The sequence below is a fragment of the Tympanuchus pallidicinctus genome, unplaced genomic scaffold (genome assembly GCF_026119805.1).
Source record: "Tympanuchus pallidicinctus isolate F22 unplaced genomic scaffold, pur_lepc_1.0 scaffold4, whole genome shotgun sequence".
Classification (NCBI taxonomy): domain Eukaryota; kingdom Metazoa; phylum Chordata; class Aves; order Galliformes; family Phasianidae; genus Tympanuchus; species Tympanuchus pallidicinctus.
In genome coordinates, this window is record NW_026294758.1 from 25,333,189 (window position 1) to 25,346,141 (window position 12,953).

A 12,953-nucleotide genomic window follows, 5' to 3' on the forward strand; every position below is an offset into this window, starting at 1 on the left:
GTACTCTTATCTTGGCTACAGCACTTTATATTTATCATAGTAATGCAGTTTAACATGGAGGAACATGACATGCTTTTGGGCAGTGCTTGCTGCCATGTTCTTGGGTAGTTCTCCCCTACTGGGATGTCAGTGGGATGTTCAGCAGATCACGAGACGAGAGACCAAAATAGCCTGTATCAGTGACTGCAACATATTTGAGTACATAGAATTAATAAAAAGAGACATGAAGGTAACTGATGTCACGTAAATATTTTTCTTTAGACTTTAAGCACAATGCAGATAGGTTAATGTCTAGTGATGAGTAAAATTGAGTGAAGTGAAAAAAGCATCACCATAAATAGTTCAACTCAGATATATGTATTTTTTTCCAACAGATATACAATTGTAAGCTGGCACTTTACTGCTTATTGTGTTGCTTATTGCACAAGACAAAAGTTCTTGGACATGGCCAAATCTTAATTATTATGTTCAGGTACAATAAAGAAGAGAGTATAACTGCTAGTATAACTACTCACCATGCCTTCTGCCTATATCCTCTATGTATTCTACTTGCAGCATTGTCATAAGAATTGTTTCTGTATGTATCTGGTCTGCATTTTAATGACAGAAGTAAGAGATCTAGAAAACTAAGATTACGTTTAATTGGAGGCCATATTAACTACTCTATTAATAGAAAGAGAAAGCCAGGCAAAAAAGATACTGAAAATCAAAGTATTCCTCAGTTTATATCAATCCATTTAATACTATATGTAATGTTTTTCTCTATGTTCTCCAAATTTAAATCTGGGCTTCTTTCTACATTATTAAACAGAACATTTCTGCAAATGCTGAAGAAATATGTCATTGTTAGGCCTTGACAAAACCCAACATTTTCAGTCCAAACATTGTTCTCATTTGAATAATATAAAAATAAAAATGACCGAGGTAAATTCTTGGTTTAAGACAAGTTTCTTCTTCTAGAATTCCAGTCAGCAATCCATATTTTTTTGAACATGGGTTATAGCATCATGCTCAACTATTCATAGATTTTCAGAGTAAATAACATTTACCTTTCTCTAGCTCTCCAAGAATCTCTCCTTCAACAACAACAATATACGTTTACATATATATTCTACTTAAAGAAATTCAGGAGAAAAAAAAAAGGGGGAGTAGGGGGTGGGGAGGACGGAATCAAGTTGTGATAGCCAGACTAGCAGTCGAGAACAAAATGAAGATAAAGAATTTTTTGTATTTGATGTGACAAATTACAGAGATGGATGTGTAGATATGATCTTGAATGCCTGGTGCTACTCGTATCAGTGGAAATTGTTGCCATGGACTTGCACTAAAATTACATATGTAGATGATATTCACACGAACATTGCATCATTTCTTAAATAAATGTGATGTGACCAGCTCTTGCAAACAAGGTTATCTGGTTTCCGTTTAATTAGGGAGAGCAAAAGGCTGCACTAATCTTCTGAAATTACTTCAATTTATTTCAGCTGAATTTGGATCATGACCCAATATGTAGGATTCTGAGCGTGCTTTGCACTACCACATCCTTTCCAGTAAATTCAGGTGATGACATGATCCAGTCTCCCCAGAAATGCTTCTTTAAAGTTCTTAATGCAGGAACATGGAGTCAGACGCTTTACTTTCTTCTGACTATATACCCCTAATAAGCATGTGCAACACCAACAGTAGAACAGGTTCCTTTGTTTAAGTTGTGGTTTACATCCACTGCATACTCATCCTTGGAAATGATCTGTTTCTGAGATCTAGTATCTTTGTTTAGGAAGAAGAAAAATGGGCTTCAACTCATGCCACTGGTTTTAGTGGAACTTACGCATGTGCATACGTCCTGCTGAACAAAATTACAGACTGGTTGGTAAATCTCTGGATTAGGGAAAACAAACCAAAGTGCCAACCCTCAGTGCAGCTGATAGTGAAGTTCTGATCTTAAAAGAAGAGAGTTTGCTTCTTGCTACTGGGTTATTTATTCTCACTCATCAAAAACCTAAAAAATACACATTCTTGAGAACAGAAACTGCACAAACTGCAAACTTCTGTAACCAGCTACAGAAGGTGTTACCATAGCCAGCAGTCTTCACCACATTTTGTTAGATAGAAAAGTTGGCAAAGGATTAATTATGCATATACTTCAAACAAACAAACAAACAGAAGCCAAGTCCCTCTACCTAAGTCATCTGTACTTGCTAAAATGTTCAACACAAATCATGTCTATGTACTTAATTCTTAAAAAGTTGATTTTAAAATGGAAGAACTGTCAACCTCTAAATAGCACAGTGGTGGGAGGAGCACGTATAAATTTGAGTGAGGACACCAGGGATGGGCTCTCCAACTTGTTAGAAATGTTCTAGATGGATGTTCTCCATGACAAGATTTAATTACTTTTCAGCAGTTTAATAAATCAGAATAAATCTATGAGCAATCATGCATAGTTCACATGCCTGAAGTTCAGGCAGGTTTGATTTTTTCAGGGAAAAGAAAAACTCTCTGGCAAATAGAAAACTGCTTCAGAAGCTGAGTCACTTTTGTCATTATTGGAAAAGAGAAGTCCTGGGCAATGGTGCCAAATTTAATACATGCATTGATACAAAATGATTGTTTTTCTTTTTTTTTTCTTTCAGGAAGATAGAGCTGTAATGTGGTGTACTGTGTGGGTCATTCTGGCTGCATTTTAGTTTAGAAAACTATGGCCTCAGTGGTGGCAAATTGAAAATAACTTGAAGAGGCAGGAGGAACAGATCACTGCAAATGATGGAAAACACTTCTAGTCCTCATCCTTGCTCCTCCCACATCAGAAAGAGGATAAACATCTCAGACAGGCAGATGTGGCCTAACCGTCTCTGCTGCAGTGCACATCATACTGGAGAGGCCAACCATCGTGCCTGCCTGGGCATAGGCACCCCTACATCTCAGAGAAGAGAGAATAAAAGATGCCAGCTGGGAAGGGAGTCCTCCCAGGCAGTGGAAGTGCAGATGGTGGAAAGGATGGCCTCCTCTGTGGAGAACATCTGGAGCTGGGCTGTCAGCTTTGAAGGGCAGGGCCAGGGAGATTGATTCACCAGGGTCTTCATCCAGGACCAAAACAGCAATTGCTGCAGAACAGAGCTATAATCCTGCTGCTCTCTTTCTAGGCCTCTCTTTGGGCAATCTCCAGAAGCTGACACTAAGGTTCCCATCTCCCTTCCCCCGTTTCTCTTTTACCACTTGCATACATCAAAAATTTTATAATCTGAATGCAAACTAACAGATGAAGACAGAATACTATAGAGTATTAGTTAGTTACAAAATTATCTTCAGGCGATACCATTAAATTTCAGGTCCAACATATCTGTTGACTGCTGGCAGTATAAGGAGAGTACCATCAGTGAGGTGCTACCTGTATTTTCTTTTTTCCCATTTCTGGATCTTCCTGACCAACGTATCAACATGAAGGTTAGCATTAAAATTCAGCAGTGTTCCATGTATGTACATATTTGTGTCTCGGACCCACTCAGCTCTAGGAAGAACTTCAACACTTGCCCTATGCACTGCATCATTGCTATAACAGAAGCAGCACACTTCCCTTTGTTACATGCATGAAGGTTTATTCCCAGCAGGGGTTAAAATAATGGAGCAGGCAAAATTACCGACAATTATTTAAGAACTTCAAGTGGCAGTATTGCTGAAAACATTTTCTGGCTTGAAAAAGGAGAAGGAATAAAACATTATAAGTTAATATGGCTATGAAGCTCTGCTGCCTTGCAGTTGGTTATATTCACTTTGTTAGAAGACTCTAATGTTTTAAATGTATGCAGCTCTCCTCTAAATTAAAAAAAAATGCTAGACACATTTTATCTAAGTAAATATAACAAGAGCCAGCTAACAGCATAGACAACATAGAGAGCATTATTAAAAAATCTCACCCCATTCTGGCTGGTTACACAAACATGTCATTACCAGCTTGACTGACTCTTGTGATGTTTTGTCTTTTCCTGACATCCTCAGAAGCTGCCACCTTTCTGAATCAGAATTCAACATTAATATACCAAAGTAAAGAAAAAAATCTTTCTGATTAAAAATTATGTTCAGGGAAGAAAAAATTAAAATGGTGTAATTTTGAAAGCAAGAATGGAGAAAAAGAAAAATAGAAAAGAATTCATCAGTAGCTTTACCGATCTTAAGTCTTTTATATATCTCAAGAGCGTTCACTAGGAACAAGTACCCAGTGGCTCTCCTTCCTTTGTCACCTTCAGTGAAAATGAACAGAATCTTCCTATTGACTGATAGGTCTTGAGTTTGGTGTCCAAAGAGGATTTAAGCTGTTAAGACCGTATTTTCTTTTTCAGGTACAAGATTTCCTTCTGCTATTATTACAAATATGTCACTTTTTAGCGCCAGCTTCATGAGTGAGTAGTTTTTTGTATTCAGTATCACACATGGTGCCCAACTCCCATTCCGCTATGCTACATCAGACTTTCCTTTTCCTATGCAGACAGTAGCTCAGCAACAGTGAAGTCATTAGCTTTTTCAGGATAATCCAAACCCTTAACATAGCTGTTGAGGGCCATTAAAATAATCAGTCTTTAAGCATACTTACAACTGTGCCAGAACATCTGGACTCTTTTTAGAACTAAGAACTCGGTCCTGAACAGACTGGCCACACCTCCACGAAGTGATTCACTTTGGTCCCTGAGGCTCTCCTGGACTGACTGTACTAAGGTGGGGAACCAACACAATGAATCAGTGCTGTGGGCAAATGTACAAGAACTTGTCATAATGATCTGAAGTTCTAGATATAAAGGGGAAATGGCTACAGCAAGCTGTAAGGCAGAGGGACTTCAGAGAAGGTAGGGCTGCTGGAGAACTTGTCTGCCAAGAGGAATGAATGGAGCTTGAGGAAGTCACTTTGGCAGCTGGCTTAGGATCTCTGTATAACTTTTAAAATATGATCTCTACTGACTAAAGTGTTTTCAGCCCAGACCTAATTGCACCTACCTGCTATCTGGATCTCATCTATGACTCTGGTATCCCTGGCCATGAAAGAGGCTGTTGTCTAAGTCTTGCAGTCTCTTCCCAGACAGTATTTTTGAATATTCTTTATCCTACATATTCACGAGCCAAAGACACCCATAGCTCGGTTAGTTCAAGTTCTGTTTCTGAGCTTCAATGAATGCAGTTTTGCCATACACAGAATGATGCTGATAGAGTAACCTGTGTTCCGGACTAGTGTTTTTTTAATGTAACTCCTCTAGTTCAAGTCATCAAACAGAAGATTGTTTGTGCCTCTGAGACCCTTCGTAGCCCTTTCCCACAACCCTCATTCTTTCATCATTAACACAGCAATTCTCCCATTCCCTTGTTACATCTGTGCAAAATTTCAATATTCCTTCAAGTTCTGCCTACACACTCAGGATGGTTGTACTGCAACCACCCTCTGTGACTATCATACCAAGAGAAAATTTCACTGCCCAGAATGAAAAAAGCTGAACTTTAAAATTCTTCAGGAATCTTGCTACGCCAAAATTTGACACTTATAATCAAAAGCTGCCAATATAAAATTATAGCAAACCATATGCTTCTCTGATTTGAGTCAGGTCCAGTGATATTTCTACCAGTTCCTGTAACAGAAATTCCTGGCAAATGTTTTTCTCCACAACACACTCAGTCTGAAATGATCTAGGTTATTGGGAAAGGAGCCTTGGAAAGCAACCAAATTACTCAGTCATTCTGACGGGTATGGGAGACCAGCTATTGGAAAGATTTTATGAAAGCTAAATTCAACTGTTCTAACAAGATATGCAGAAGCAGAATATGATACTCTGGCACAGAGCAGACCACATCCACATGGTGCCAAAGGATTTCTTGAATATTGAGCAGGATGTTCCCTTCTAGACTGTCACTTTGTTTTGCTCATTTATTTAAAAATTCCCTTGAATTCCTGGTATCAGTAACACACTGAGCATTGCTCACTGATGAATGAACTAATGAACATATCACTGATTTATTTATAATCACATAAGACTGTGAGAGACCTGAGAGCAGAACTTCAAACTTTCATTTCTAGTTTGGCATGTGCATGACTAGAAATGCTGGTTTTCCACAACCTCGGTTAACTGCAAGTTTTCATCTTTCAGCTCTGCTCCTTTCTGTGACCCTGCCTAGCACACTGCAGAGCAATTAGGCAGCTTAAACACCAGAACAAGCAAAAAGATCAGACGAGAGCAGTCTGAAGTGCTACTGAGAAGAAGCACTCTTAATAGGAACAAATACATGCCATACTCTGTAATTTCCATTAACTCTGGGTCAGTACAGAATCTAGGATAATAAATGTCATATTTAATTTATCAATAACCAGCATTTACTTCACAGAACTTGAACATTAACATTCAATTTGCTTTTTATATATTTTTAGTGAAGTTACTGTGTTCTCAAGTGAGGTAAGAGATACCATTAAAATAAAAAAGCATTTAAATGTCTATGCAAAAGAGAGAAGACAATTAACTACACATTTTCTCTGAATTCTTCTCCCTGTTCAGGTGTTAAACATTGGGTCACTTAGTAATACAGGCACTCTTTTTGCTTTGATGCTATAAATAGGCCTGAATCCTCCCTATTTTGCTGCTGCTGCTGCTTCCCTTCACTACATGGGAGCACCCCCCCCCTTGGCAGATCCAGTGCTGGATTCCCTACTGGTCATGTGTCTGCTCCCTTTTATTTCTCTTTCTTTTTTTCTTCTCTTTCTCTGAAAGTTGTTAAGTAACACAAGGCTTACTTGGATTTCCCATAAAACCACACATCTTAGGTAGATACGGAAGGCTGATGCCTATAGGATAAAATAACTGTTTTGTAGAAATTTCCAGTTGAAGTTATCATTTTTTTTTTTTTTTTTCATGCAGGTTTTCTCTTAATCTAACTGGGCAGATTTGCAAATCTGCTCGTCACACCTTTCCACCACAGATGGGATGTAACACTAACCCAGAAACTTAGAGAAAATGGTAGGCCGCTTTAATAAGGTGTTGCACCAATAGCTCCACATTTAATGAATATCCTGAAAATCAAGTATACTGAGTCAGACATAGAAGGAAAACCCTTTGTCTTTCTTTGGACTTTCATTACTTCTGCAAGCATATTTACAACCCTTCATTATATGAACTTCAGGACTTGTATTATCTGAAGCAGAATACAAGTCACTAGGTCAATTTAATGTATTATTACCATGAAGTCCTACAGTGCAGGAAAAGAAGTTAATGCATCCCTACATTTCACAATTAGTACATTGCCCTCATATTGCCCTCATTGTTTAATTTCATCACATTAAAAAAAAATAGAAAAAGGAAAAAAAAAGAAAAAAAAAGAAAAAAAAAGGAGTGTAATGGTTGAGGAAAGAGGACATTTTCTTTGCTGTCACCTTGACTATCCAGACAGTGGTCCTCCTAGGGGAAATGGAAAAAGGGATTCTAGGGATTCTACCCACCTATGAATATGAACTCTGTTACATAAATCATTCTCACTGGGAACCAGATTTGATCATTTAACATTCTTTTATTCTTGCTAGAAACAAATTGGCTAAAGTACAGTGAGGCTGTAAGTTCTTGGCAGGGTGAGTAACTTGCTTTGCATAGCGATGATATATTACTTTATTTTCCATGTAAACCTAGAAGTGTCATTTGGAGTCAATACAGGTGTGCAGTGAAGGTTTTTTGCCAGAGATGGAGAAGATAGGCAGAATTATTAGAACTCATAGGCAAAATGCCTGAGCATTGATCTCTATGAAAACAGATAGACAGATCTCAAAACCATAGATCTCAACATAGGAACTAAAAGCTGGGGTTTGCTCAGTTCCAACTTAACATGAATGTATAAAACTTGATCTTTATACCTTCTCCTCCACTGCTGACCTTTGTAAGATAGAAGTAAACTCACAGGTAGGACAAGGAATCTAGAGCTGGAATTCCTCTGTGGCATTTCTAGTCATTTCTGGTGACTTATTAATGGATTTAGCAAGGATCAATGGATCAAGACTGCATGATGAGGAAAGCAAAATGCAGCACCAAACTGCTTAGATACGGCAGCTTTAAGTGGGAACCCAATGCAGTTGTACAGCACTCCTACACAACAATATACAGATGCTTTTCAGTGGAGCCATGACACACCATCTATTTTTCTAACTCTAACACCCTTCTCATAAAACTTACCTACATTCATGGATCACTGTCAAACTAAATATATCCAAACAAACTGGTCTAAAGCTTAGGATGAAAAGATCTCCCTTTAAGCAATAGGAAAATAGTACCAACTTTATGAAATGAGCATGAGCTGCTTAGACCGGGAATTAGCTCTTTGTAACTTGGTTGCTAACAAAGTAACAGTGGAAAAAAAAGCAACTGCCTTCCATGTTGGTCTCTAACAGGAACAGAAGCAGACTGTAAATAACAAAGTATAATTGTTACAGTTTGAATGCTGCAGTGGAAATTAAGAAGATTATTGGAACAAACAGGATTTTTCCTTTATTTTTGTACAATCTGAGGAACAATCCTGCCATTTTAGACAGACATCCTCCCTGTCAGTAAGAGCAGAAAAGTGTAACTAGCAATGTAAAGAGAGAACCTTGTTCAGAAATACCAAACATAATTAAAAAATACTGAATTCAACAGACATGCCCACATGTTATATTAAGGTCTTAAAATTGCTGTGGATGGTATATGGAAGCAGTAGTATGAATAACATAAGAAAAAAATCACCAAAAAATAAAAGAAAATTGGAAGTAATTAATTAATATTAGTACTTCAGTTATTTAAATTTATTAGTATTAATTAATGATTAAGACCAGGAAACCTCTGCTTTTCTGGTTTGGGGAGGATGGCAGCAAAGCTAAGAAGATCTTGACAATGTCTTTTGGGGAAGAGCAAAAACCAACTAGAAGAGAAAAGAAGGAATATTAGACAATTATATTAGGCATCAAGTTTTACATTTTCTTAGATTTAAAATCTGTTTTAATTCATCTTTTGCTATTCTTGCTTATTTCTGATAGTTGAGTGAATAATTTTGGAAGACAAAAAATCTTATGGCCATCTTGACTCATTTCAACAGAAGAGTAGAGGCTGGAGCATCACTTAAAATTGTGTTGTTTACCTTTTCTTTTTAGGTAATTGGTTATTTCATTTAATTACTCCAGTGCACATAAAATAATTAATTGGCTCTTCTGAATGCAATTCTCAATCTTGATTAACTAAAGTTCAAGGACTTATTTGGCAGTCTTTTCCTCACAAGCTTAACAAAAATCTTTCTTATAGCACTTTCCCCCTGCCCCTTTCCAAATAACATAGTATTTTATTACAGAAAGAGAGTAGAAAATTAATATAAAAAAGTGTTCTTTCCCATTTTTATAGCAGACATACGCATCATATAGGCCTTTTTCTTGTCAGCAGCTAAAGATTCACTCTGTGTATCTCTCTAAAGCAGAGGAATCTGTCATCTCAATTGACAGTTCATTTAGGGCTGTCAGTTATTAAATTCACAGAGCTAACACAGCTTAATAGTTGGGTAGATCACAGCACTTCTTTTAGGAATGTACCGAGTATTTCAAACAGCATTTAAGGCAGATGAACAATAAATATGGACTAGTGCATAAACCTGTACTTTAGAGAGGCTATTGCAACCACTTTCTTTCTGATGGAACTCAGAATATTCTAACAGCACAGACTGTGTTTGTTTCCATCTCTACTATCAGCATTCAGCTTAAAATGACATTTCATTTGAAAATACCAGCCCAAAGGTCTTGATAGACTAATTTAAATGAGGGTAGATTAATCTTATCTGAGCTGTTTTCATCTGAAGGACTATGTCACTTCATCATGTGAAATCAGAAGATATTACAAATGATTATTTTTTTTTCGTTTGGCTGAGTTGGAGTATCCAGGAGATTGTGACCCATGGTAAATCTATGGATCAACCAACCAACCCAGGTTCTCTTAACTCTAGAACTTCATCCATGGGTCTCTTAGCCCAGAGGCTTAAGTAGAGTTGATATTGATAAATTAGACTATCTCAAAATTACTGATAACATCTGTAATAACCTGGACCTCAGCATTTTCTCCTTCAGCATATCGAGTTGATAAAACTGCTGAGAGGATATGTATCTGGACTGTTATTGCTATGGTTCTGCTTGAAAACTACTTTCAACACAGAAGCAAATGACGTGATAGAAGAACAGCACCTTCCCAATCACAATAGAATAGTCTCTCTTATATGTATGTGATATAACTGAAGTTTGTTCTCAAGGTATTGAGCACTGGGGTCAGCTAAGAAACATTCTCTTATACACAGAACAGAGAGAGAGAGAGAATCTAACACGGTAAAATTTCATTAGCATGTAATACTGACAGTATCTTTATCCCTTACATTTAAAGATTACTTCATTGTATTGCTTTTAATATTTCATTGACTTTTCTTTTCATACTGACTCTTCAGTATTTTATTCCTTTGTAATGTAATCAAATATTTATAAAGTAGGTTATCAAATTTTTCTGGCTCATAGGAATGGATATTATAATGAAAAAATATAGTTGGTGTCTTACCTTTACCTTACATTTTGTAGAGATGTAATCTATTCAGGTCTTGACAACCCCTTGAAATATTCAATACATCTCAGCAGTAGATTTCTGTTGAGAAAAAAATAGCACATTTTGAAAAATTTTCACATCATTATTATGAAGTAGTTGCTTCAAAAATGTTCGTATTTTCCCACCTCATCATTTTGTTCTGTTATGTTGCCCTTTAAGATCTTGACACTGGCAATTGCAAAACACAGACGCAAATCCCATTGTATATTAAATCTGCTACAGTTTCCTTAGAAGCTGAGTTTCAGTGCTGGCTATCCTCATCATCAGGAAATCACCCCAGTCTAGTCCCTCAAGGACGGTGAAGAGGCATTATACAATTTGCATGTAGCAAAAGAATGATGTCATGCTGACGACATCCTCAGTGTTGAGCAGTAACCACCTGAGACACTTTGGGATACTGCAGCCCTGTCCAGGCAGACTTGCCACAGGAACTGCGTAAGGCCTGAAGACCAAACCCAGCCATATGCTGGCTGTGAGGAAAGGATGCTGTAGTGCTTCCACTGCTAGGCGGGGAACAGGAAGAAGTGTGGATGCCTATATTTATCCACTACATGATTTCAGCAAACAAATCCTTTCTTCCCAACAGGATCACTGCTATTCACTTCAAACCTCTTTTTCTCCAGTGTAGAAAGAACAAAGTCTCTGTGTTCTTTTCCTTTATAACTCTTTCTGATGTGGTATCCAGGTATCTGCTCTGCTGTTTTCGTTTATGACTGTGGAAGATGCTCTACAGGGGATAGAATTACTGATGAAGAGGACATCTCCTTTCTCACTTCAGTCTGCACAGGTTCTTTACAACACCTTTTTTCTTAGTAAGGAGCAAGATTTATTTCTCATAAAACTCCCAGTTCCTGTAAAGAGATATCAGTCTGTTTCATTTATTATTTTGAGATTCCCACTGTCACTAAGCAGCAGGGTCTTGCTCCAGAAATACATGCTCAGACACTACTTCTTCCTCTAAAATAGCAGCACTTTTTCTCTAACTCAGCCAGCTATGTTCCTTTACAACCTTTCCTAGAGAGGTTGCTCGACTTCTCAGGTACATCAGACCTGGTATACTGGGAAGAAGGCTTTTGCTCAAGCAGAGCTATGTTACTCAATGGTTATAAAATACTCAGGCTTTAGAAGCTATTAGAAAAAGATCTGTAATTGCAGCAGGGGATATAGTATAGTGGTAATACATGAGAACAAAACCTCCAGAGATAAAAGTCATGAACTTGTAAAGTGTTCAAATGTATTGTGTCAAACAGCAATTTTAGAATCATTTTTCTTATCAGGCATTTACTTGAAATACTTTCAACTCATTTGGCAGACTAATTCTTCTATGCCTCACTGCAAATCTCTTGAATGCCAGTAGGATTACTCAATGTTGCTGTATCTTAATTTATTGAGCTTCTTTGATATGGGATATTTAACAAAATATCAAAGCATTAAGCATAATTAGAACATGACTAAATTAACTCCTGTAATGTTGATTAAACTGTTACTGAAAAGTAATACAACCCTGTACTACAGACCCTGTATCACCCATAAACCAGCTGACATTATGGGACATATATAGCAGAGAATGTGATAAGGAGGCATGAAAGCTTGCCAAACTGTAATTGACAGCATGCCTATTGGTTTTAGTGCTAGAAATTTGCAATGTTTAGTAACAGATTACTAAGTAATTAAGTACTATTATACTTGCACTGAGTTTTATTATTACATTCATAACTCTTCCTTCGTTCACCTAACCAGCCATTCAGTCCTGGAAAGCAAGCAGCTTTGTCAAGCATGGTTCAACCCTGTGCATCTCTGTGGGTTGTTCTTCATCATCTTGTCCTAGGTGTATCTGGAGATGGATTCCAAAAACACATGCAGCACAAGATCCAAGATTGCTTTGATGACTAAGATAAGTTTGGCCAACATACAGTTCTGTAGATCCTCCATTGCAAAGTTCTTAAAAGCTGGCACAAAAGTCTCAGCCTCCTTGCTGGGGCCTCTGAAACCACTGCATTTTTTTCATAGGTGACAGGCAGTGTTTTTGTATTAAGCAGCTCCCAGCATTTATGAGTGATTCCTATGCAGACTCATGGTTATGGGAACGTAAGTAGAAATCCAAGGTCCTTCTAAACCAATGCTCCCCTGCTCTTCATCACAAAGGATGTCAATACACACAGAAAAATAAAAGTAGACTTTGCCTGTGAAGACTGAAGAAAAAAAGATAGCAGCTATTTTGGTCCTTTCCATTCCGTCAGTAGGGTGATGAATGGGGTAGGGTGGTTAGGTTAGGGTAGGGTAGTTATTAATCAGTAGGGTGGTTCCTCAACCACCAGATCTTCATCTAAACCTCCTTTT